This window comes from Eleginops maclovinus, chromosome 22, assembly GCF_036324505.1.
Source record: "Eleginops maclovinus isolate JMC-PN-2008 ecotype Puerto Natales chromosome 22, JC_Emac_rtc_rv5, whole genome shotgun sequence".
Taxonomy (NCBI): Eukaryota; Metazoa; Chordata; class Actinopteri; order Perciformes; family Eleginopidae; genus Eleginops; species Eleginops maclovinus.
In genome coordinates this window covers 22,382,428-22,409,576 of record NC_086370.1, presented here as the reverse complement: position 1 = coordinate 22,409,576, position 27,149 = coordinate 22,382,428, and the positions used below count along the sequence as shown (strand labels likewise).

Here is a 27,149-nt window from a genome sequence, read left to right as displayed (position 1 = left end):
TTTCTTAGCAAACAGAAACCACAGCTGTGTCGCATTTAGAAAATGAGACGCAATCATGACGAACGCAAAAACCAAAGACCTGTATGTATATCAAAGCTCTCAGAATAATCGCTCTGAGCACAAAAGTAAGGATTGTGTTTTTTAGTAATGAACTGATCTGGATTTGCCCGTCCATCCAGTTGTTCTAATGCATTTCTGGAGTCTCGGATCTTGTCTCTGTTCTGACAGCGTAAGGTTTTCTGAGCGGCTGCAGCTGTGCTTCCTGACACCCTCACTCTACCTCTGAAGTGGCACTTCCCTTCTGTTGTTTTGTTGGCTTATTAAACATTGACGTGTGATGCTGTGGGCTTTCTCTTTCACCAGACAGCCCTTTTCAGATGTTGTTGTCAGTCTGTTCAGTCAAAACGCTGCCCAGGATCCAGATGCTTTCTGATGGTGTCGGCCACAGTGCTCAGAGGTAATTTAAGTTTGTTGGCAGCCTATCTGGAAAGAGGTTTTCATGCCTCAAAGTAATAATAGCTTGCTTTTGGTCATGAGCTGCCATTTGCCTGCCATGACGCCTGCTGACAGTACCTCAGGAAACTGAAAACTACATTTTGAGATGTCATGAGTGCTGACTCCAGATCATAGGAGACGGTGAATCAGTACCTCTACAGTGGGGCGACCGTGGCTGCGAGGGAGTAGTGCTGCTCTGCATGAATGAGGGGTGAATGGGTGAATGACTCGCAGTATGTGAAGCGTTTTGAGGGGTCATAAAGACCTGATAAAGAGATATATAAGTACATCCATATTTTTGTATGTAGTGAGCGTAATGCACACTTGCATCCATGGAAAAGTACAACGTGTATTTGGCATTTCATAACTGTGAATGTAATGTAGTGTTTCCACAAGAATTAAAGGGTATGAGTCAGTGCCACCTTCACACATGATACAATACAATATGGATATTTTTTCCAAATTTCGGCTTTTTTCCTAAAAGACTGGACTCAAAACTTCTGATTATTTTCTCAAAATTATCAATTTTTCCCCAAAACAGCCTTTTTTTATTCAAATTTCTGACTTTTATTCTGAAGTTCAATTTTTCAAAATGTCCCACTATTTTTTCATCATTCTAGGTCCTTCTTCATGTGGCCCTAATCTTCTTACTCTTTTTTCTTTTGATTATCTTTTCAGACTTCTGATTATTTTTTCAAATTTTGAATTTTTTGAATTTCTGACTATTTCTTCAAATTGATCCCTTTTTTCTAAATTTCGAATTAAAAAAATGTCCCACTATTTTCTCACTGTTCTTACTCCTTTTTCATGTGGGCCTTATCAGTGACATCCCTATGTAACAATTTGCCAGCGCTCCAACACATTCTACAGGAAAGGCCAAGGGGCGGGACATCTTTAAGCTGTTGACCAATCATAAGAGACATGTCACGGTAGAGGCACTAAATGCTAATTAGCTCCTGAAAATGAGCAGAACATGTCCTCTTTATGTAGAGTGAGATGTGCTAAAATAAGAATACTGTAACACTGAAGATTACTGAATGTATTCTACTAATTTGATGGTAAAATCCTTGCCTAATTCATCATATGAACTCCTCATTGTCACAGTTCAGTAGGATAATGAATAAATGATAGGTTGTTTAGGTTGCAGGTTGAGCTTTACATCATCTTCACCTCTTATTACAGCTTCATGATTCATCTCTGTTATTCACAAACAGTTTGGTGTAATTGGGTCTGACCTCATTACTCAACTGTCCTTTGAATCAGATTGAAATGGATGTAATTAGCCCCAGGTCACTTTCAGAACGGGTCATTATTAGTGTATGTACATCAGGTAACCGAGGCACGGATACAACTCAGAGCAGTCCAGGCTTTTATGTATAGACACTAATTATAAATCAAACTCATGGCATCCTAACAGGATTAAAAGACAACTCTCTATTGTTTCTATACAGCCATTTACATTGTATGTGTAGACACGGGGGTCAAGTCACGTGGTTAATTATAGGACAGCCACCTGTCACTTCCCAGCACACGGCACCTGAAAGCCTGATGCTCACTGATTTAACTCGGAAAGAGTAAACATGTTTGCTAGAGATGTGAGGTTTTTGTGACAGAACAGGCACTGCCAATTACTGTAATGATGCCTCAGACACCGTTTCAACTTGTTACTGGGTGAAGAGCGAGCATCTTTACTCGGAAAAACCACAAGTGACATGAACCCCAATTGCATTGAGCTGTTATACGGGAATTACAGCCTCGGTGACTCTGGTGTCTGTTGAGTAAAATACCCTTTATCTTCAAGATCTGTCCCTTCTACGGGTGAGGTCGAGTTTAGTTGGTGCAGTGGTTGAAAGTAAATATGCATATTTACTCAAGTATTGCACTTAATTACCATTTTGACAGACTTGTACTTTACTTGAGTATTTCCTTCTCATTCTTCCTTACTCCACTACAATTTGGTGGCAAATATCTCAATCTTTACTCCACTACATTTATTTAGCACTGATATTAGAATAGCTTCTTTTCTACCTAAAAAAAACCGTATGCTATGCTGATGGTATGATGCTGTCCTGTACTAACAGAACAGCAATTGTACTTGAGGTACAATTATCTGAAAATACTCCAAAGAAATGTTTCAATTTTAGGATTTTGACTTTGAAAGGACTATTTTCAGTATTTCTACTTTTGCTTTTGGGAAGTCCACGTAATTTTCCCACCTCTGTGTCCTATTTGAGTTGCATTTGCAGTGGTTAGGCCACCAGAGAGGATATGCACATCTATTGCTATAGCCTTGCTCTTCAACTCACTTGTGTGTGAAGCTGCATACTGGTTTTTGAGTGAACCATTACTGTGCTAATACAAAAGAACGATAACTACACATAAAGATCCATAAGCGAAAGTGTGAATGAGACCCAAACACACTCTGTAATTACTGCTTATCACAACAGTTTTGCCCAAAGAACTGGTCATTTTAAGTTAACAGAGAGCCCACTGTTGTGGTTTATAGACATACAGGAGACAGGTTGTGAACTATTGGCTTTTAATGTCAAAAATCCACATCCCTTTGAATACAGTTTGCAGCGCCATCATTTCCCAGTACTTCCTTTATGCTGAAAGAGGTCTGTTCACGGCATTCATGCAAATCTCTGCAGGCATTATTTGTTTTGATGGCTTGCCACCACATTTCTACATCTGAACTGAATTGTATTTTGGAGACCGAGCACCGAGTTGGAACGCACATTTGCTGCATTTTGGAAAACAATAAATTACACGTCTGGAGGAAAGCCAGGGGAGTATTTCAAAAGGATTTTTCTCCAACTCTTTCTAGCGCTAGCACTGACGTCAACATTGTAACCTGTTCTCTTGGTTCAGGGGCACGCTTTGAATCCATTGTCACATAAGCTGTGATTGAAAAAGAATGAAATGTCTGAGTGTAGCTGCAGGCCAGATAAAGCGCGCACCTATTTCTTCAACAGGGATATCGGTGCATTTGGAAGGCTTCGGGGTAAAGGTTATCCACAAATCCTCCTCCAGCTCAGGGAGATGACAGCCTGCCTGTCCTTTAAGCAACTGTAATACCTGATAATATCCCATCCTCCCAGATAGTGTAGCAGAGGATGTACTGCACAAAGAAGTATGCTCTATTGCAGGATAATAGGCTTGTGACATGGATGCACATTTATGATGGGTTGATGCAACTTTTGAGGTTGCGTGTACGGTGGCTGACAGGTGCCAATTTGTTTAAATGGCCTAAAACATTTCCCTTAGGAGAAACGTGCTGTAGTTTCAAATAAGATGCAAACCTAAATGTGCCAAAAAAACATGCAAATGAAGAAACATCTTCACCGAATGCTGCAGATTCCAAACATCTGCAGCATTTAGAAAACATAAACCAACTTGACTCTGCAAGAAGCTCAAGACACAACGGAGACCAGGGGACACTAAAAAGTGACCGGAGCATTTGGTGACGTATAGGGTCATACAGCTGGACAACTGTCTCTGTGGGCCGAGTGAGTCTGTCTCATAACTGGAAGTGTTTGTCAGAATATCTGAATTGACTCGGTTAGCTACGTTAGCTAGCTAGCTTACATGAGTCATGTGATCACATTGTTAAAATGCCACACAAATGGTTTCACTTGGCTGTCAGAAAGCTTACGTGAAAAACCTAATCCTCCGCTATCCAGTGGTTCTGTGCATTGGGAAGGACACCGTGAGCTCTAAACTGGACTATCTCTTAAAAGGGGGAATAACAATGAAGCAGATACTGGACAAACCCAAAGCCTTAGCTTACAGTACACAGAACATCACAGGGCGATTAGAGGTGCTGAAGAGAGTGGGATATGACTTTCAGAGGAATGGCATCAACGTCCTGGACTTTAGCCGAAAGCGCTTTGTTGCAGAGATGGAAAAACTTGATGCCTGAGGACTGATTATAACTTTCTTTATATTATATTGGATGCTGCCAATCAAATTCCAACAACAGAAACCGTTGGCAAACTTTTTAGCGCCACCTGGCTTCTGTTCTGTTCGGTCCAGCAGTGGCTCAGTCAGTAGGGGCTTGGACTGGGAATCGTAGGGTTGCCGGTTCAAGTCCCTGAACAGACTTGAGAAAATATGGAAAGTGGACTGCTACTTGGAGAGGTCCCAGTTCACCTCCTAGGCCCTGCTGTGGTGCTCTTGAGCAAGGCACCGGACACCTCCAATCCCCCCTCCCCATTGCTCCCCGGGCGCTGCACGATAGCTGCCCACTGCTCCTAGTACTAGGATGGGTTAAATGCAGAGGACTAATTTCACTGTGTGTGCTCTGCTGTGTGCATGTATGTGACAAATAAAGAGGGTTTCATCCTCCGATTCTATCTTCTATCTATCTATGTTTTGTTTGGTGCTTCTTGCAGCTGTTTTATTTGCAGGGTTTTGTCTATGCAGCGTCAAGCATAGTCTATGTTTCGTCAAGTTGGTGAAAGTTGTGTTTTCTTCTATTGCATTTTACATTTATGTGCGTCGTTTCTGAAACTGCAGCACTTGTCTGCTAATGTAAGGGCCTTTTTACTGTTTTTCTGTCAGCTAAGGTATGTATGAACTTGCAAAGGAATGAATGGCCCACTCAGAACACCGGTTAATGAGGTGTGAGTGTACAGCACTTGTATGGTCTGTTATTGTGTTACTCAAAGTGTTTTTCACAGCAGAGGAGGAGGAGAAAGGTCAGGGTGAAGCAAAAGCTGCATCAAAAGAAAAGACAGAAAGCAGCCTTTCAAAAGAAACTCTTGTTTTGAAACTCAATAGAAAGTGAAATCAAAAAAACAAGAGTAAACCAAAACTCAATCAGAGTTTATTTTGTCCGTTTTATTTATTTACCCAATATCCAATTTTTGCCTGAGGAAATCTGTACAGCTTACGGCACTCTCTGTCCCTGGACCCTTGATTTGAATGAGGAACAACACCTTAAAAACTACTTTATTCTCTGTGTTTTAACAAACCTCAGAAAGAGCAGAACAGAAACATGGAAAGAATGCCACAGAATCCACCATCAGAGAGAAATTACAGTCTTGACAGTCTGAAATGTATATCCTCAGGATCCTGACTCTTGACTGAAACGGGCTGAACTGAAACATACTGTGTTTGATTAAAATCTCGATCCCACGGGAGACTCCTCTTAGCTGGAGCATGACTCCAGACAAGTATTACAGCACCAATCCCTCTGGAAACTGCCACAAAAAGGTGTAAAACACACATACACAAGCTTCCATTACTTATTGGGGTTCCTGACATCTCCAGCTCCAAAGGCCAGAGGCCAATCTCATCCCTGAAGAGTTATGTCACGGAAAATGGCAAAGCAGTCAAAGGTCGGCAGTCTTCAGGCAGATGGTGCCATAAAACGACGCGAGGCGCTATGAGTGACTTTGAAAGGCCAAACCACATCACTGCGACCCGCTTCTATCGCTCTCTTTTCTGTCAAACCTTCAATTTGTATTCCAATCCAGAGGGTGGTACAGCATTAAAACTAAGAGGCACACACATGACTAAAAAGGGGACTGTTGTTCTGAAGGACGATTGTTAAGAAACCCTTATAGTCAGATAAATGTCCTCTTTATCGGAGAAGAGTAACACCCATTCCTCAGAAAATACACACTGCAGTACTGTAGGAAAGGCATGAAACACCTTACATCTGACAGGGTAGTACCTCTAGCTTTCATTGTAGTAATTGGGATTATTTAGGGTGAGGGTCATGATCAGGATATCAGCACAAGCTAATCTGCTGCAAGGTAGGGCGGGTCAAAATTTGCCGTGTGCTTCAGGATGAGTGCCTATGGAGCAATGGCTTTTGGTATTTACACAAATGTGCTTTTGGTCCAATGGGACATGTATCAGACTATGGCTTCAGAACAGTGGGCTCAATTTGGATCAATGGCATGGCTCCAATTAAACAAGAAGGTGTGCAAGAACCAGGGTCAATAAAAAAACAACTGCTTTCTCATCACAAGTGCGTGCGTGTGCATCACAGTGTGGTGTAGCATGTTTGCTGAAGCCAGGCGAAGTTTAGGGTAGTAGAACATGTATATGGTAAGATGTGCAACACGCCGCAGATCAAGACACATGTGGGGAATAAAGGGTGGTAGAGAAACTATAGGATAAATGGGGAGGGAAAGCTATAGCTGTGTTGAAGGAGGGTATAAGTAGGACATGTTGTATTTGAATTGTAATTAATCAACAGAAAAATGGGTCTTAATCACAAAGTTATACATTTAAAGGATCTTGATTTAAATAATTTGCACATGAAATGCAAGGTTTCCTCCCAAAGAACAGGTCATGGAAATAATTAAATTCCTTTGCATGCTTGTGTTTGCCACCCAGTGTTGGGTGTAACGCCAATTATAAATAGCCTTAAGGGCCTGCCCTTAAGCCTATAATAGCCTTAGGCCTGCCAGTTGTTATGCTATACCAAATCGCCCTTCCCTGGATGTACAATCAGCTGCAATTCACTACGTTTGAGCATTTAAAGCCGTACTTTTGCTGTCCTTTTAGTGAAAGAAACTCAAAAGTAGTGTAACGCATTACAGTTCAGAGACAGTCACAATGCAATGTAACTGTTGACAGTAATAAGTAATATGTTCTGTACATTTTTGAAGTGACTTGCCCAACACTGTCGCCACCTACTTACCTCCGAAGGATCCTGCGACGTTAACTGATAGATTTGTGAACATTGAAGTCGGTGAATTTAAATAATTGTGTAAAAGTGTAAGAGAGAGCCTTTACATATTCGCCCCGGGCCCCGACTTACTTGCTTATCGGATCAGTATGTGGCAACCCATTTTATTGAAAAGGTGAATGTGGGATTATAGGACATTTACATGACATGGATAGTGGAGTGTTCAGTACAGTACTGGGTATAAACGATGTGCTTTTTCCTTTCATAAACTAAAATGGACATTGTTCCTGTGCCTGCTCCTGCCCGTGCACTGTGCATTCACATGCCTAACTGCACATAGACACGATGCCTGCCCTCATTATATCGGCAGAAACACAACTATTCTTGTTCTAACTTGAAAAGTTCAGTTTTGTTTATGTCTCCGTGAGCTTGTTAATCTGCAACGGGAGAGAGTGAGTGGGTAGAAGAAGGCTTGTGTGTTTGTTTGCCTGTGTGTACGGGCTGTTGTGTAGGATTTTTCTGGCTGTGACTACGTGCCTCTCGACTGTTTTCCAGTCTCCTCGTCAAATTGATCTGCATGAATGTTGGTGGTGCTGAACGTCCCTCCTCACGCCCCCCCCCCGAGGATAGCAGGCGGTGTTCATCGAATGATTCGTTTTCATTCTCCCTCTCTTCTCAATCATTCTTACTCCATGCTGTCAGCGCTCCCAGGGGACAAAAACAAAGAGAGATAACATTGGGGGTATGCACGGATAAATATTGGCATTGCGACTTTTTCTGTTCCACTGCGTTCATCATACGAGCTCAATGGAGACACGGAGCACTCAGAATGAACTGAGCTATCAGCCTCCTCCACCGCATCAACTCCACCTCCTTCCTGTTGACCCTGCACAAAAGTCTTACTTAAAGGTGCTCTATCAGGCTTATTTTCAGGCTTTTTTCGTCCTCTGTCTTAAACCAGAGCCCAGTCTGCTCTGATTGGTAAGCTGGCTGTGATTAGTCAACACCTTAGAGATGTCCCGCCCCTGAGCCCATCACGTACAATGTGTACAGCGCTAGCCAACAAAAAGTGCGAGTGTTGTAAGAGAGAAACGTCCTCCTTCCTTTCGGGATTTTAGCCTTTGCAGACCATTGACATGCAATCAATCCTTAAATCAGGAGAGACTTCTTTTGATGTAACTATATATCGATAACGGCCCTCCCTAAGGTCTACACACTGGTGCTGGTGGATGCATGAAGGGATTAATGGTGATCCGGTCTGAAGAGGAGTGGTTTAAGCTTGACGTGAACCCTGGATTCGGAGGACCGGGAGGTGGAGGAGGGCTGCGTTTTAGGGGGGAGATTTTAGGGTGTGACGAGGCGCTGTGATTGGCTTGTGGGAATAGAGTTGAAAGTGATAGGTTTAGCGCGGGAGTAAACGCCCCCCGATCGCAGATTGGAGGAGGGTGAACATAGTAAGATGGAAATATGTGACTGACAGAAAATAAAGACGGTCTTCCTGGTTGAACTTTCGCTGAGGGAAAACCCCAAAAAGCATTAAAGGGGCTCTTTAAGTCACCCTATATGATATGTTCTGCTACTCCTGGAGGTAAGAAATACTCAACAAGAAGTTTGTGAATGTGTGCAAAAACGGACTCACTTTTTTCAAGGACAAAACAAGATGCAATAAAAACATGGAACTCCAACCAAAGAGGGCTTCTAAACTCATGTACCCTAATAACTTCAGCTTAATAACCGCAGTGTTTTCTGTGGTTTTCAAAAAAGTTTAATCATTTAAGTGCATTAAAGCAATGCTGGCAGTCACACATCTATTGTGGCTTTCCACCACTGAGCCCTCCCACTCCCTCTGCCAAACCACTGCGTTAGTTTAATTAGAACGATTCCCTGAATCCTCCGTGCCTTTTGTTTTCAAATGCTCATAAAAAGGGAAAACAGTGATGTCCCTGGCACCGCTTTGATTTAATGATGCCACCCCTTATTAAACTGTAGAATGACTAAAAGTGTCTTTTTGTCATGACAGCCTCTGAGATAGTGATGACATTTCCATGCAAGCTGCTTTTGTATTATCCACCGTGGCTGAGTAAAAAAGAAATGAGACTGTTGAATTGGATTAGAGGAAAATTGCCCTTTGAAGTTTCAGTGCAATTGGGTGAAGTGCTTGTCTGGCTGAAAAATGGATGTTGGGTAACTTAAGTAAGTAAATGATTCTTGTTAGGATATTATGTAACTGCATGTTAGCATAGTGCTTGAGACTTCCACGTCTCCTGGAAGACATTAATCCGTTTGGTCATTAGATTACACCTGACCACACCTGGAGTCCCTTCTCCGTTTCCTGCCGTGTCTCGAGTCTAATAAGAAGTTTCCTTTTTTAAGATATTCTCTTCCTCTGTCTCCTGCCTCCTCATCAATAACGCTGCCCGCTGTAGGGCTGTACTTGTTGGACGGCTGTTTCACTCAGAGCGCATTGACAGCTTCCCCCCACTTCCCACTGTGAAGTAATGATGGTTTCAATCGTCTTTTTAGACATTTCATTTCTAAACCGGTCTCCATAACATACTGTTTCTTTAGAATAGAACAAATGCTGCTACTTATGACACAGCATGCTTCTTCTCTAAGATCTCCCTCTATGACAGTTTGTTGTAGCGTGACATTTAACCGAGTCTTTTGAGATAAGAAGACAGTAGAAATAAAACATTCCCTGTGGAGAACCACTGAGAAAAAGCCTGGTGCATCGATGATCTGTGGTTAAGAGTCTGGGCTTTGAAGCAGCTAACGGTGCTAACATGGCGGAAAGTGCTAACAGTGTGAAACCCGACGGTGCATTAGGCTATGCATTTTAATATGTATTATACTTCAAAATCAACTGAAAACCTAAGTGCATGTGTAACAATGGCACAGGGTGAGTTAGTTTAACTATTTGTGTTCCTGTGCTGAACAATATGAGAGACTGAACTGACATATGCTATTATTAACACTAAAGCCACAGCGTAATGCTAAGGGGCGTGATTTAAAACGGACGAGCTAATGGCTAACGCTTAGAGGACTTACGCCGCAATCAGAGCAAATTGGGATTCATAAGGGCTTTCTATACCACTTCTTAAACCCTAAATAATCCGATTTATTATTAAATTGAAGAAGTTTCATAGAACTGAAGCAGTGAAAGTATCCATTACTATCTCATCCCATCATACACTTTTTGTAATTTCATTCAGTTTTCTGTTTGTCACCTCTTTAGGTGTAGTGACTCAAGTTTTCCCAGGAAGAAAATCTAATTTCTAGTCAAAAGTAGTTTGCCATGTGAAACCTACTGTATTATTCAGTAATTGGTGTGCATCGTTTGGTGTATATCAGCCGTATCATTTAACGTTAGGTAACAAAGGTAAAGGATGTCAAGTATCCTACATTAAATGTCAAAGCAAGTATTGCATGTTTTGTACCTGTGAGAAAACAAACAGAACATCCTCTGTGTTTGAAAGCAAGGAAGTATGGACAGAATTTCAAATAAAGCTTGAAACAGTTAACTCTTTAAAAATAAACTATTAAAATATACCGGTCGTATTTCTGCATCATATCAATCTATCCACCATATATACGTTAAGGTTTAAACACTCCATGGATCAAATCTGTTTGGGGGGTAATGAGCATGCAAGGTATTCCTTCCTCTGGCTGACAGAGCAGTGATTTATCTTCCTACAAAGAAAATCCTTGACAGAACCTTCCCTCACACACAGCAAGGCTTCCTCTGGAAATTAGTGTGATGCATCAAACTTGCCAAAGTCAAGGTAGGTGGACTGAGAAAAAAGGTTGCGTGAACTCCTCAGCTGATTAAAAAGTGTTTATCCAGACCTGGAGATCTTATCCCCATTTGTGTGAGGGCTGTTGTCACAACCCTTTAGGCAATCTGTGATGCACTGTGTGTGTGTGTGTGTGTGTGTGTTGACCACAACAAATGCAAAAGCCATTTCCACAGATTTCAACACATTGATTTTATGCGTCACTGTGATTAAAAACAACCTCAAATAGATCCTTTTTACCTTAACTGTTCAGGTGTATATCAGTATGTAGCGTCTCTACTTTAAAGAGTCCTCTCCTGCTGATGTTCAGGTGTATATCAGTATGTAGAGTCTCTACTTTAAAGAGTCCTCTCCTGCTGATGTTCAGGTGTATATCAGTATGTAGAGTCTCTACTTTAAAGAGTCCTCTCCTGCTGATGTTCAGGTGTATATCAGTATGTAGTGTCTCTACTTTAAAGAGTCCTCTCTTGCTGATGTTCAGGTGTATATCAGTATGTAGTGTCTCTACTTTAAAGAGTCCTCTCCTGCTGATGTTCAGGTGTACATCAGTATGTAGAGTCTCTACTTTAAAGAGTCCTCTCCTGCTGATGTTCTGGTGTATATCAGTATGTAGTGTCTCTACTTTAAAGAGTCCTCTCCTGCTGATGTTCAGGTGTATATCAGTATGTAGAGTCTCTACTTTAAAGAGTCCTCTCCTGCTGATGTTCAGGTGTACATCAGTATGTAGAGTCTCTACTTTAAAGAGTCCTCTCCTGCTGATGTTCAGGTGTATATCAGTATGTAGTGTCTCTACTTTAAAGAGTCCTCTCCTGCTGATGTTCAGGTGTATATCAGTATGTAGTGTATCTACTTTAAAGAGTCCTCTGCTGCTGATGTTCAGGTGTATATCAGTATGTAGAGTCTCTACTTTAAAGAGTCCTCTCCTGCTGATGTTCAGGTGTATATCAGTATGTAGAGTCTCTACTTTAAAGAGTCCTCTCCTGCTGATGTTCAGGTGTATATCAGTATGTAGCGTCTCTACTTTAAAGAGTCCTCTCCTGCTGATGTTCAGGTGTATATCAGTATGTAGTGTCTCTACTTTAAAGAGTCCTCTCCTGCTGATGTTCAGGTGTATATCAGTATGTAGTGTATCTACTTTAAAGAGTCCTCTCCTGCTGATGTTCAGGTGTATATCAGTATGTAGTGTCTCTACTTTAAAGAGTCCTCTCCTGCTGATGTTCAGGTGTATATCAGTATGTAGTGTCTCTACTTTAAAGAGTCCTCTCCTGCTGATGTTCAGGTGTATATCAGTATGTAGCGTCTCTACTTTAAAGAGTCCTCTCTGCTGATGTTCAGGTGTACAACTAAAAACGTAACGACCACAACATCAACAGAAGTGACAATGTAAGGTGTTCCAATAACATTCAGATTGTGTTTAGGCCAATGGTAATTCAGTTTTAAAAACGGGTATCGCCAACAGTCATTGCACAATGTCCAAAGGAATTCCAGCGTTCAATACATATTTCTCCGCTGCCAATTTATCCTGAAATTGGAGCATACAAGGTCGTTAGGAAGACTTCAGATACAAGCTACCAATGGGGGCAAATTGTGTCTCCTCCAAACAGTGCGCGTACATTCATACTCACATATTGATCTGACATTCAAAATATTACCCCAGGGAAACCGTTTCCATCCAGTAAATAGGCTGTAGATTACATCCCTTCAATTTAGGTGTCAAAAACAACAGACAGTATCTTGTTATCACAAAGTATGTATACAACCTCCATGAAGAAGTGACAGTCCCGGGGAATGGATCCATCTGTCCGCCATCTGCCACTGATCAGGTAATTTGTCGGCTCACACTGGTTGGTAATGTTAATGGAAAATGTGCTGCAGAGTAAATTAATGTCAGATAATGCCTGGGAAAACATGACAGAGAACGAGCTGCAGAGATTTGTGTCAAAATGGCTCGATGGCTTTCTGCATGAAGAGGGAAAAGTAATCCTACTTTCTACAATGGCCAGAGAGACGAGTGGTGTCTGTTTCCTGCAAAAATCATCATGCACACTTGACATGGTTTCACTAGAGTTTCTCCACTAGTGAAATTATGATGAAGAGAGAGAAGTGCTTTGTTCCCACCCGGACCCAATCAGGGAGGCTATTTGTGAGCAACCCATTGAGAGGCTGCTGGAGGAGCTTCTTGCACCTTTAAGCTCTTTATTTCTGAGTCAATGATGCATCAAATGCTCTGTAATAAGATATGGGCATTAACTCAGAAGGCCCCATAGAAAGTTTAACAGGGTGAAACTATGCATTAACTTGAAACAAAACCTGTACATGTTAAATTACTAACCCCTAACCCTAAGCTAAAGAGGAGCCAGATGAAAGCCCACTGTGAAGACCGAGCTCACATCACTATTTATGTTCACCAAGCTTCATTACACCTGACCTAGTCCTTCTACTGATATAATAGTTCACGTGCTTTTATGCAGTTTAACCTGTAGATGGAGCTCTACACTTCGCTTGAGTTCTGATTTTCTTTAGGGTTAGGAGGTACGAAGCTGGAGATAGCCAAAATGTTTTATACGTGCTAACGTGTGGGACGTCTCATCATTGGTCTGAGGTGAGTAAACTGCGCAAAAAGTGATAAATAGTCAGTAAAAGTTATAAAATGTAGACAGATCGATTCAGAAACAACTTTGAGATGACCTGGCACATTTTAATGCAAAATTAAAATGAGATCAGAGGCGTTACCTGTCAGAATTACCTAGCATGCTAACGGGTAGCTGAGCTTGCAATGCTTGCTTGAGTTAGCCGCTAGCCTAGTATTCTTTTATATTGTAGCCTGGTTAGCAGAACATTGTTGGCGTCATGCTTCAGAGAACTGAAGGTTCAAGTGAAGGAAAAGTTAATGGAGCTGTCTATTCATGCTACTGGTGTCTTACATTCACGTGCAAATGTTCTAGTGGTTGACTAGGCACCTTGCTAATGCTAATTTCAATTTTTCATAAGAACCAATATGATGCGAGTTCATCTGGAATCCACTTGCAAAATGAAAGGAGGCATTTGTAACACTCAGCATGCAAATCAAAACAGATGTGCATCATCTGATAGAACTGCTGACTGTTATGAGGGAGCAAATCATACAGAGCTTATGGAGTGTAATTGTTTCACCCCTCCAAAGAGCCTTTTTGGCAAAACAAAAGCAGTTTCATTCCCAGTGAAGCTGGAAGTGATGCACCGACATCAAATGAGTCAGCGTTAGCATGGGTATAGATGTGTACTGCAATGTTGCATTCAAATAGGAGTTTATTCCTCTTCAATAAAATGTGCAAATAAGCTCTCGTACAGTTTAACCTGCAGGACATGTTCTACTTATAAGGGCTGTTTATAGTGGCCTTCGTCTAATGGTTTGTTATAAGATAACCATCTTGATAGGGAGTGTATGTTAGTCATAACGTGATGCAGCTGTGATATTTCGATATCCCTCCTAAAATAAAATAGTATCCATGTTGTTTTTGCAGTGCATCACCCAAGTGACTCCTGCAGCAATGCGACCATTGGAGAGGAACTGCAGAATGTATGTGGCAATAATCATATCCAATTCAGCTTCGCTTTTATTGGCTCTTTTATAAACATCTGGTATGAATCAGAAATACTGCTGTAGTGCAATTTACAAGAGCGCCTAACAAATATGATCATAAATCTTAAGTTGTTTTCACTCTTTCCCAAATTACGTGTTTTAATAAAGATGGGAAAATAAAACAGATGAAATGTCTTTCGTTAAGGGAGTAAGACATCCAATAAAGTTTAAAGTAGCCCACTAAATACAGTGCGCCTCCTAAAATAAGAAACAACTCATAATAATAACATAATAAAATAACCACGTTTGTATTTATGACTCAGCATCTCATATTGTATTTATTTTAGTCCAGTGGCTCAGTCCGTAGGGGCTTGGGCTGGGAATCGTAGGGTCGCCGGTTCAAGTCCCCGAACAGACTTGAAATATGGAAAGTGGACTGCTGCTTGGAGAGGTCCCAGTTCACCTCCTAGGCCCTGCTGTGGTGCCCTTGAGCAAGGCACCGGACACCTCCAATCCCCCCTCCCCATTGCTCCCCGGGCGCTGCACGTTAGCTGCCCACTGCTCCTAGAACTAGGATGGGTTAAATGCAGAGGACCAATTTCACTGTGTGTGCTCTGCTGTGTGCATGCATGTGACTAATAAAGAGGGTTTCATCCTCCGATTCTATCTATTACACATGGCTGTCAGCATTTGGCTCAAACAAGGCCTGTCCACTTTTTAAGACAGGCCTTGTAATTACAAACCCCTCATCAATAATTAAGAGATACAGATCTCTCTATTATGAGATGCATGTAGAGATAAGGTCACTTTTTCCTCTTCTTTGGTGAATTTAACATGTGAAAAATCAGGGTAATCAAGGTAATGTCAAGGTAAATCCATAAAGAAGTTTCACTTATGGCTTTTAGGAGGGAGGGAGAAATACTGGGTGTTATTATTTATATACATGAGTTGTATCCACACCCCTGTTTCTGCAATAGTTTGTCATTATGAAAGAGCATGCAAACAATCCCCTGGTACAGTGTTTGCTGCCGATGTTTTTCTTTCACGTCTTGGAGGAGTTAGACATTCATGAAAATAATCAGAGCCTTTCAAACACTGAAGAGAAATGCGCTGAAGGTGAGGGCACTCACCGCACATTAATGCATGAAAGAAAGCATCTTCATTTTGGAGCAAACAGGCAGAAAGGGAAGGCAGGCACGCTCCGGCTTTAAAGCCCAGAGAGCGTTGGCTAAAGTAACTTGGAAAGCTCTGCTAATTTGAATTGGAAGTGTCTTTTTACAAAGCAGAAAGCAGAGGGTGTTCTTTGTCAGTGCTGTTATGCGTCAGATGAGATGTTCAGCATGGCGAATCAGCCCGAGCTTCGACAGAGCAGGAAGTTCACAAAACACACGATCAGTGCAGGTAAGAGGAAGAGGGATTAAAAAGAAATGACACAACACAGTAGCACCGTTCATGAGAAGACATGTAATTCAGAAGCACAAAGCAGGGAGATAAACAGAGAAGGCAGCAGAGCTAACAAGTGGGAGACATAATGACCTTCAAACATCCACTTAAACAGCCTGAATGGCCACTTGGTGCAAGGCAGATGTTCCTGATAGAGGGCAACGACAGCTTTATAAGTGTACACAGATTACAGGTGAGATAAACAACACCAAGAGGCCTTTGACCCTGGGCAGAGGTACCTTGTTAGTGAGCATACACATTTAAATGTTGTTCCCCTTTGTCTTTTTGGTATTTGATCTTACCATGGGTTCATTATGCAATGTGCACTGCGGTTTTTACATCAATACGTCATTAGCATATTAAAGATGGAGGTTTTTTTAATGAGCTTTGTATGAAGTGCGCTCCTATATTTAAACTGAAAGGGTTTGTTCTGATTTAAAGAAGCCTGGTTATCCGGCAATGTTTACTAGATTTCAAAACAGTTGCAAGAGTAATTATTTAACACTCACTTGTTCCAACAAAACCAGGTGAAAACCCTGATTATAAAAGCCAGTTTCAAAAGGTATAGTGCAGGCTTTAGAGGAGTATTTGTGGAAATCCAAAACATGCAAGCTGAAACAATACGGACAAACCAAGAATTTGGTTTAGTGCGGCGGACGTTGAAGCACATTTCTGTAGTGGCCAAACATCGGTACTACAACTTACAGTCTGTGACATCTTTGGGCCCTAAGACATTTTTTCACATTGACTTACACTGAGAAAAGAGCCAGATGTCACTTGAATAGTGAGTTATTTCAGCTCTTCTTTCATTCGACTGAGCCGTGACGCTGTGGATTGAAGGCGGGGCTTATGGCCCAGAAACGCGTACATTTATAATTGAAAGACTGGACCTTTTGGCTTCATGCACCACTGAGCAACTATCGCTATATCCAGTTCTCTTTATACATCTATTCTTCATGCATCCAGAGAATATATCCTCTTTGATGCAACCCTAACCCCTAAACCCTAACCCTAATAATCACAAGGTTATTATAGCAATGCATTCATTCTACTATACAGACGCATCTTCCCACGGTGGTTTTCTACAGGGTTTAAATTAGAAGCAGACCCACTGCTCCCAAACATCTCACCTTAGAAGTGATATCATGTTGGCTTTATACTATATTACCACAGACTGTGCAGGTGTGTGCAGCCTCTTTCTTCCAAGGCCGCCTTCAACACAATGTTCCCACTGTGTCCCCTGAAGGGCCCGAGGTGAGGACAGGCTATTTGCAGCTATTCCCATATTGCATTGCTGCCCTGTTCCCAATTTGACTGACAGCTCCGTTTGAGGGTGGAAGAAAGGCTTTTTGTCGCCTCTGGATGATCTGCCAATCACAAGTGGACCAACCGCTGATCCTGAGCACGTTGTGTGTGTGTGTGTGTGTGTGTGTGTGTGTGTGTGTGTGTGTGTGTGTGTGTGTGTGTGTGTGTGTGTGTGTGTGGTTGTGTGTGTGTGTAGAGAGAGAAATATAAAGCTACATCTGGTAGTGGGGAGTTTGTGTTGTTTTCAATAAACTGCCCTTCAGATTTTGAAGTGAAAGCAACGCTATCTTCTCACTCAGTATGTTCGTATAATTTGCTTTGCCAAAATAGTTCTGGAGCAGACAGATTCGCCTTCAGTACATCAAAAACATTTTCGCCTTTTTTGTCAGTCTGACGTCCGTCTAGGGAGGTGGATGATATGCATGGCAGAGCAGTGAGTGTGCTCTTTGCAGGACACGTTTAAAATAGGCGAAAACATTCACTTTGGTTAAAGATGTCTGTGGGCTTCTCAGTGATTAGCATTTTCACCTTTGATCTTTTCGTGTTTGTATTTATTCGTGCTCACACAATCTGTAACAGTGCAGTCAAGTACTAGATGTGGAAAAACCAAACCCAGCTGGCTCACCGTCTCAGCTTCACAGAGCCATGCATGCAATTCCTCTTAGAAAGAGATGTGTGCTTCTTTGAACATACTACTTTTGCATGGACACACACATGGAAACAGCAAGTCCAATTGTGTCTCCAATTGCCAGGTTACTTTTGGGGATCTTCCCTTTCCTGTAGTGTGTTACATGGGTTGTGTGCATGTTAATGGTCTGCAAAGGCTAATCATGCCACAGTACAGGAACACAATACAAATATGAACCTGTGAATGACAATAACAAAGGAAGTCACGGAAAATATATTATTTCTTCTTGTAATTGAATGATTTAGTAGATACTATGAAACATGCTACACACCACACCATTTAGAACCTTCACGAGGCTTTGAAATACAGAAAACCCAATGAGAAAATGCATACAGCAGAGCCGAAAACATAAGCAATGACACAAATGAAGAAACAGGAAATGAGGATGGCTTTAGGTTTGGTCCCACGCATCCACAAGGTTGTTTTTTAAATTCTCAGAACACTCTTGACATAAGGTGCCGTAAATGTAGTTTCATAAAGGTCATAAATGATTCTCCTTTTTGTTCCCATGCTATGAAAGTGGGATATAATTCATAGCATTACTTTAAGTGCACGTCATCAGCCGACTTTTTCTCTATTCAATCAGTCCCACTTGACTTTTACATTTTAGTGAAGAATATTTTCAAAGAAAAGAAGAAGAAATATCGAAATTTTAAATCTGTCTTTGCTTCGTCTCGGTCAGTTGCATCACATCTAAAACAAACTGTATAATAAACATGTGTGCGTGCTGTTTGAGAAGCACACCACTGATCTCTCCGTCTGTGTTTCAGGTATCTCAGGTTGACAGCAGTGATCGTGTTCAGGGATAAATCACTTGCACACCCGCTCTCTAAACGTGACTATAAACCTTCTGCCACAGAGTGCAGTGGAGCTCTGCTCTCCCTCCTGCATCCTGGAGCATTAATGCTCAGTCATTGGCACATGTATGTTCTCAAACATGTCGGTGTAATGGGCCTGATGATGGTGTGTGCATGCATAAATAAACACCTGTATGTTCCTCTCCTCAGGACAGGTGTCGAGATCAGCCTCTAAGGTCTATGCCTGTAGGATCAGTGTGTACCTCACCTATATGGTCCCTTCAAGTTACTGCCAACAGCTTCTACAGAGGGCATCTCATTAAAGATTTACCCTGCTCAGCGTTTAATGAACCAGAGGGAGACAGGAGACACATGGAAGAAGAGCAGGAAGGAAAGCCAGTGGGAGAGGAGACCAGAAAGTGTGTGAAATACAAGTCAGTTACCAAACCCCAACCCTAACCCATCAGAACCTTATTTATATTGCACCTTAGATACACAACCAATGTATACTGTTACTTCAAGCATGATAAAAACCCTTAATGATAAACAACATTTATCAACCTCTCACACTTTGTATTTATCATTCATTTAAACAATTCAATTGACTATGAAACACACACCTGAGCTTCAACCTATCCAGACCTTGGCTCTGGGCACTAGAACCCTAACCCTAACACATCTATGTGAAGAGAAAACCAAGTCAATAAACACAAAAATGCTTAAAACTAAACAAAAACTGCAATTGAATTAAAAGCCAGATTAAAAAGTTGGGTCTTAATTATATGAACACGTGTCCTGGGTTTCAGAGGTAAAGAGTGAAACCAAACGAAGAGCATCTGTGTTGAATATGTAAGACAACTGTATTCTAGCTATTTCAAACTCAACCCTGCACCTTATTCGTACGCTTCATAACTTGCATCTTATCTGTCAAACTGTATTTCCTATTTATACATTGATTTGACATTTTTACAAAATTGTGTGAAGCTCCCCTCACACATGAGGCAACTTGATGCTGGAACCAAAAATGGAAATGTGCTGTAAATTCATTGCACTTTATCTACACTGAACTGCATTTCATTTGACTTAACCTAATGTAATATAACAAGTGCACATAAATATCTGTCCTTCCCAGATGACCATAGCAACTATTTATAAATGAGTTAGACGTAGCAGAGCTCCTCTGTTGTCGATCATCTCGAAGCACTCGCTGTATTTTGGGTTATGGAAACACACACGCACGCACGCACGCACACACACACACGACACGCTATCTCCTACTCTGCTGTCAGTAAGATCAAAGTGGGTAAATGTGTTTGATGGAATAATCCACTTTCTTCATTTACCACATACACTGGCTTTGACTTGAAAGAGTTTTCATTAAAATAACTTGATTCTGGAGAGTGGATCAGATAGCAGATAGCCGTGTGTGTGTGTGTGTGTGTGTGTGTGTGTGTGTGTGTGTGTGTGTGTGTGTGTGTGTGGGTGTGTGTGTGGGGGTGTGTGTGGTGTGTGAGCTTCCAGTGTAAAGCAGGGCTGAGAATCAAGTTGAAAGGAAGTATAGATAAGCTTCATTCTGTTTAGGAAAAGATACCCATTCTGTTTCAACTTGAACATTCAACGACCCGTTTGTTCAGGTGTCATGAGAGGGATAATGTGCAGTGAGGCGGTTATCAGTGGAAACACCAACAGGGTGAGCAGGATCTGGAGGAACTGCTCCCATTTTATCTCGATCAACCAGTGCCTAAACCTTCTAGTGCCTGTTACTTCCTGTTGGTCTTCTTCTGCTGTTTCCTTTAGTGTTCACATCCTGTCTGTCTTCTTCTGCTGTTCCCTTTAGTGTTTACTTCCTGTCTGTCTTCTTCTGCTGTTCCCTTTAGTGTTTACTTCCTGTCTGTGTTCTTCTGCTGTTCCCTTTAGTGTTTACGTCCTGTCTGTCTTCTTCTGCTGTTCCCTTTAGTGTTTACTTCCTGTCTGTCTTCTTCTGCTGTTCCCGTTAGTGTTTACTTCCTGTCTGTCTTCTTCTGCTGTTCCCTTTAGTGTTTACTTCCTGTCTGTGTTCTTCTGCTGCCCCCTTTAGTGTTTACTTCCTGTCTGTCTTCTTCTGCTGTTCCCTTTAGTGTTTACTTCCTGTCTGTCTTCTTCTGCTGTCCCCTTTAGTGTTTACTTCCTGTCTGTCTTCTTCTGCTGTTCCCTTTAGTGTTTACTTCCTGTCTGTCTTCTTCTGCTGTTCCCTTTATTGTTTACTTCCTGTCTGTCTTCTTCTGCTGTTCCCTTTAGTGTTTACTTCCTGTCTGTCTTCTTGTGCTGTCCCCTTTAGTGTTTACTTCCTGTGTGTCTTCTTCTGCTGTTCCCTTTAGTGTTTACTTCCTGTGTGTCTTCTTCTGCTGTTCCCTTTAGTGTTTACTTCCTGTCTGTCTTCTTCTGCTGTTCCCTTTAGTGTTTACTTCCTGTCTGTCTTCTTCTGCTGTTCCCTTAAGTGTTTACTTCCTGTCTGTCTTCTTCCGTCAATTTCCCTGACGTCCAGCTGTGTCTTTTGACCTCTTTCAGTAGCAGCTTGGCCTGGGAATCGTCCCGGAACAGACCTAAAATGTGGAATGTGGACTGGTACTTGGTCCCACTTCACCTCCTGGGCCCTACCGTGTTGCCCTTGAGCAAGGCAAAGGAGATCCCTGATCCCGCTGTGCACGTGTGACAAAATAACCATGGCTTCATCCTCCGACTCTTATCTAATTCTAATTTTTCTTTTCTTTGCGGGGGAAAGTTCAGCCATCGTGAATCCATAACTTGTTGTCCATAGTTTTTTTCCCACCCTGACATCTCCCATTACGTCTCTCCTCCTCTTTCCCTTTTTCCCCACTACCCTTCAAGACTTGCCATTCATCTTCTTTCCCCACCTCCTCAAACATCCCATCCCCGCCCTTCCTTTCATGCCTCACATGCAACTCCACCTCCTTCTCCGTTCAATAACCAGGAACTCCTTGTGTGTGACCTCTAAGGAAGTCCTTTTGGTCATCGCTGTCGGTTGGAAAGTAGGCGGTCCATGCCGGCGAACAGACCCCGACTGTGTCTACCCTTCATTAGTAAAACCCTGACATGAGAAGAAACCATGGCAACCACCACAGAAAAGCCACGGCCGCTGTGTGACATGAGCGAGGATAGAGAAGGATCCCCAGTGTGAGACATCTGTGTGTGTGTACATCTGTATGTGTGTGTGTGTGTGTGTGTGTGTGTGTGGGTGTGTGTGAGTGGGTGGTTGTCTCCTGTTAATCAGCCCACACTTCTTCTTCTGGGGTCTTATTCATCAATATCTCTGGAGGCTGTTAATAGGGAGTCTAGAGTATCAGTGCTTTATTCAGCGTTAGGAAAGAGGACACTTGTATCATTTTTAGACTTCTGCTAATTGTATGGAAATAGGCTTCAGTGCTTGTTTTCGAAAAGTGTTGAGAATTTGCGATATTAATAGAATTAGAGGAACAGGTCTTACTTTAAATGTTATGTTCTGTTATTTAAAACAATGATGACTTGTATTTTTGATTTGCGTTTTGTAAGATGTATATATTTTTTTTGTCGCTTTCTGCTAAAGATAGATGAGTTAAACCAGCCTGATTATTCTGCAGGGATGTAATTGGTACTAACCAATCACCTTTACATGCCTTACATAGCTATGACAAAAGTGAACCACCGTTATCATCACCACCAGCTTGAGCTATCCTTAGAATTGGGTGAATTCACTTTTATGCAGATGAAACTGTTTTATTTGAGAGACGAAATTAGAGGAATCATGGAAATATCAATTCTTCTTCCAAGCATTTAAAGAAACTTTACCTATGGGTTATCAGTCCAAAGTAATTCCTAGAAAACACATTAGAGTGTGCTGCATCGTGGTAATATATGTGGGTTGTTGTTGTTTCAGTGCCTGTAGGCGGAGTGAAGGCCTTTAACAGGGGAGATGAAGCACACCTGTAACACCTGACTCACCTGCATTTAACAGGGCTGCAAAAGGAAGGTTCCTGACGGAGTGAAATGACCCACAATCACCCAAGTGGCACCCATGATAAGAGCGGTTCGAATTCTCTACATGATAGGAAAGGAGCTTTGATACTTCCTTTATAACCTCCTTTAGCTTAGGAAACACTGGACGTTGCTTTAGGAAAGGAAAGGAGAAAATGCTGTCCCACAATGCCTTGCAGTCGCAACATTAATCGTGACACACCATTCGAACAAGTTAAGTTCAATCATGGTGACTTTGGTGAGAAAGTCCTCCTTCTTTGCGGGATGGTCCGGGATGATTAGAGTGTTATGATCTTAGGTTTGTATTTATAGTTTACTGTTTTATTTTGAAATGTATGACGTGTTTGTATCTTGTCTAGTCCTACTTCCTGTCTTTAGTTTCTCTCCTGTCTGATTCTTTTGTTAACCTTGCCTGTCCCTGAGATTTTGTGTTTTGTGGTAACAGCATTTATTTTGAATAAAGCTCACTTTTTGTTTGAACCCCCATACCTGCCTCCCCGTTCCTAGAAACCCAAAGCCTGTCAATGAGTTCAGGGAGTAGCTAATTTCCTTGATGTCCATGAAATTGACATGGGTGTATTTATTGTTTGAATTCACTCCTGCAAGATTCAATCGTCTAACATTGTATATTTGATTGCTTGTTGCAGAAATAAAGCTCCACAGGCTCACACTGAGTCTTCTATGGCACAGTTATGGTGGTACGGTTCTACATGCGTTAGTGGTGAGGTTATTGTCTACTGAATTCATTGTTTTCAATGTGGCTTTGGACTGTAATTGGCACTCTGATTCGGCTACACTGATCGCAACTCTTCCTGTTTTCCCTTCTTTATAGCCTCCCGCATAACTCACACACAGTGGATCTTTGTCTCTTTGGAACCATATGTTCTTTTGATGCTATGTTGTGGTGTTTTGTTGTTGTTGCTGGTGAACAACACAGCTGCGCCTGGCTCAAAATACACCTGGCACCCTGCATTCCTGTGCGATGTATCTTATAACAGCTCTTGAAACGTTGGCTGCATCTGTTTACTTCACGGTTAATGGTATTGAAAATCAGTGCAACATTATCTGATGGTTGCATTGTTTGTGATGACTCATCAGCTCATCCCTCAGATGACAACTGATACGATAACCCTTTAGTTGACAGTGGTTTCATTCACTTAAGCGAAGCACTCTAAATCTATGTGCGTTTAGAAAGCCTAAATATATGGTTAGGACAAATTTAGTTTGAAAAAAAAGATGGCGAAAAACAAGGACCCCCACAGACCTCATTTACTTTTTTAATAGAATCCCTAATCAGAGATAAAAAGAATAATGGAGGCTTCAGGCAGCCTGAGTGTTTGGAGGGCTTAATGAGATAACAGAGGATCCATGCACAAACAACGCCATTTTTCGGAGGGGAGGAAACGACTGAGATGAGGGGCGAAAAACAAACAAATAAAATGAGGGCAATGGAAATTCATTCTGAGGTTGATTTGTTTGCATAATCAACAATAAAACCCAGGATTCGGGATGTGGGTTTCCTCTGATTGAATTAGAATTCAGAGATGTTTAATGAAATGTATGCAAAAGGGAGGCTAAGCCATCCCACTGCGACGGACATTCTTTGGGTTGTAAGTAGAATGAACCAACCTTGTGCATAACCATGAAAGTGAACACGAGTAGGGATAAGAGCAGGTCGGTTTCACTGCTGTCATCGAGCAGAAGGAAGATATTTTCCTTGGTAAGGCTTTACATTACTGACTCGCAGGTTTTCTGGACGGGTCTGCTTTTGTACTAAACATGGAGAAGCTGCGTTCAGTTTTTATGCTCCAAATATCTGGAACAAACTCCCAGAATCCTGCAGGTCCGCTGCAACTCTGACTACTCTTAAATCAAGGCTGAAGACTTTTCTTTTTTGTCGCTGCTTTTAATTGAACTATTCATATCTCACACACTGCACTGTCCCTTTCTTCATATACTCACCTTTTACTGTTAGTTTATTATCATTGCTTTTTAAATGCCATCTCATAATGCGTTTCTGCTGCTCTTAATGTCTGTCATTTTTGTAAAGCACTTTAGATGGCCTTGTGTTGAAAGGTGCTTTATAAAGAAACTTGCATTGCCTTACTTTTAGAAAACTAACTAACACGAACACCAAGAATCAAATGGCAGACCAGGGCTAGAAGATGAATGCTAGAAGATGTATGCAAGCTATAGTTATATGTTTTACTGAAAATCTCCATAAAGCTAAGAGAAGAGAGACTGTTGGTTTGTGACGTGGCCATCGACACATCTCACAATGAAGCCTAATGTTGTTTGGTGCCTTATTTATGTGGAATAAGACAACTGTTAGCTGGTTCTGCTGCCCCTAGTGGCCACAACTAAAACACAATTGGTATATTCGGTGTTGTTTATCATATTTTATGTAAGTCTATGCGTGCTAGACAGATGTGTTTGACTTGAATTGTTTTTTACCGCCATGCTTCGGTTTTTAGCAAATAGGGATTGGATTTTTGGAAGATGTTTCAGAGAAGTTGAGGCTCTGCTTCCTCCTCTCAACTCTCCTCACACAGTCAGACTGTTTTGACTGGAAGCTATTGCAAATTGATAACGAGAGAAGAGGATTACAAATGTGTTATTTTATATGTTCTGAGGAACAAGAGGCTCTGGAATAGGTCCTGGCAGTGTGATCCTGTGCTTTAGACATTTGGTAAGACTTTATATCCTTAAAAAAACGACTTAGAAAGAGACACAACATGCGGATCAGACTCATTTGCCAGATTGACAGTTTGGCGCTGTCGATCCGACTGCTAGGGAAGCTATTGAACACATTAGATAATGATCAGCACCCTCACAGACCAGGGTGTAACTCAACCTTGTAACAACAGCCAGAGAGCGAAGACAATCTTGACCCCGCTGACGACCAGATCCTGAAAAAACAAACTTGACCATTTGAAGCTAGAGATCCGCAGAGCTTAGCTGAAACCTACATCTCCACAGATGAAATGTAGCTAAACTAGTGAATGAATCCATATTCCGACAAGATATTCATATGTTTTTCCTCTCAATTACACTCACAATTGATCAATAGGTTGCACCCAATTATCTCTCTGTCCATTGATTCATGTATGACACTCGTGAATTGATTTTCCGATGTGATCAAACGGCTGACTCGTCTTATAGGGAGCTTCACAATGGAGGTTGGGTGTCATGGGATTCGAGGGTAACGCTGAGGCAACCCGTGCTCTCACCGCTCACCACCTTTTGTTGGAAGGACTATAACATTGTAGATGGCTCTAGAGATGAAGCAGGCTAATAGGCCACAGTTTGTGGGTTTCTCTATGAGATTCAAAGAAGAATAAATACGTCGCAGCTGCTTTTTAGATCTTATTTCTTCACCTCAATAAAATACAACCGTTTCAGAAAAATAGATATGGAAGAGGATTTGTCCTCAGAAGTTATTTGTCAGAAATCTGACTTTTTTCCCTTTTTCATTCTGAGTTTTCGATCAAAATTTTGACTTCAATCTCAGAATTCTGAGTAAAAAATATCTCAATCTTTTTAAAGACTTTTGGAAAATTCTGACTTTTTTCTCAGAATTCAGACTTATTTTATCAGACTCAAATTATTTTGTCAGATCTAAAAAACAAACAATGTCACCTGGGCACTATTCCTCTTCCGTACATGAATTAAACAACAGCAGAAACAATGTGTAGCAACCGCCTCAGTAACTATACACCTTCATATTCTACAGATCCAATGACTGGAGATTCTTAAAGTAAAATAGCAATTTCTCGTTAAGGATGTAATCAAGAGAGAGAGTTGTAGCTGATGATCCTCATACACAACCGTTTATAAAAGGACCGCCTGGTTAGTTAATCAGTTGGCCAATAGAGGGATCATTATTTGGTATCTAAAAACATTTCAGTCTTTGGCTCATTTATTTTCGAAAAGCTTGAGATTTTTTGATTTTTCTGGTACATTTACTTCTTGACTTTAACTTAAGTACATTTACTTCTTGACTTTAACTTAAGTACATTTACTTCTTGACTTTAACTTAAGTACATTTACTTCTTGACTTTAACTTAAGTACATTTACTTCTTGACTTTAACTTAAGTACATTTACTTCTTGACTTTAACTTAAGTACATTTACTTCTTGACTTTAACTTAAGTACATTTACTTCTTGACTTTAACTTAAGTACATTTACTTCTTGACTTTAACTTAAGTACATTTACTTCTTGACTTTAACTTAAGTACATTTACTTCTTGACTTTAACTTAAGTACATTTACTTCTTGACTTTAACTTAAGTACATTTACTTCTTGACTTTAACTTAAGTACATTTACTTCTTGACTTTAACTTAAGTACATTTACTTCTTGACTTTAACTTAAGTACATTTACTTCTTGACTTTAACTTAAGTAC

At 41.2% G+C, this 27,149-nt stretch overlaps 1 long non-coding RNA gene across 1 annotated transcript; it reads left to right on the top strand.

The window, feature by feature from the left end:
- The first annotated feature begins 18,701 nt into the window (after positions 1-18,701).
- Positions 18,702-23,001, top strand: LOC134859256 (uncharacterized). Its single transcript, XR_010165064.1, has 3 exons — positions 18,702-18,768; positions 18,941-19,164; positions 22,644-23,001. It is a non-coding gene; the product is annotated as an uncharacterized LOC134859256 (long non-coding RNA).
- Positions 23,002-27,149: the final 4,148 nt, after the last annotated feature.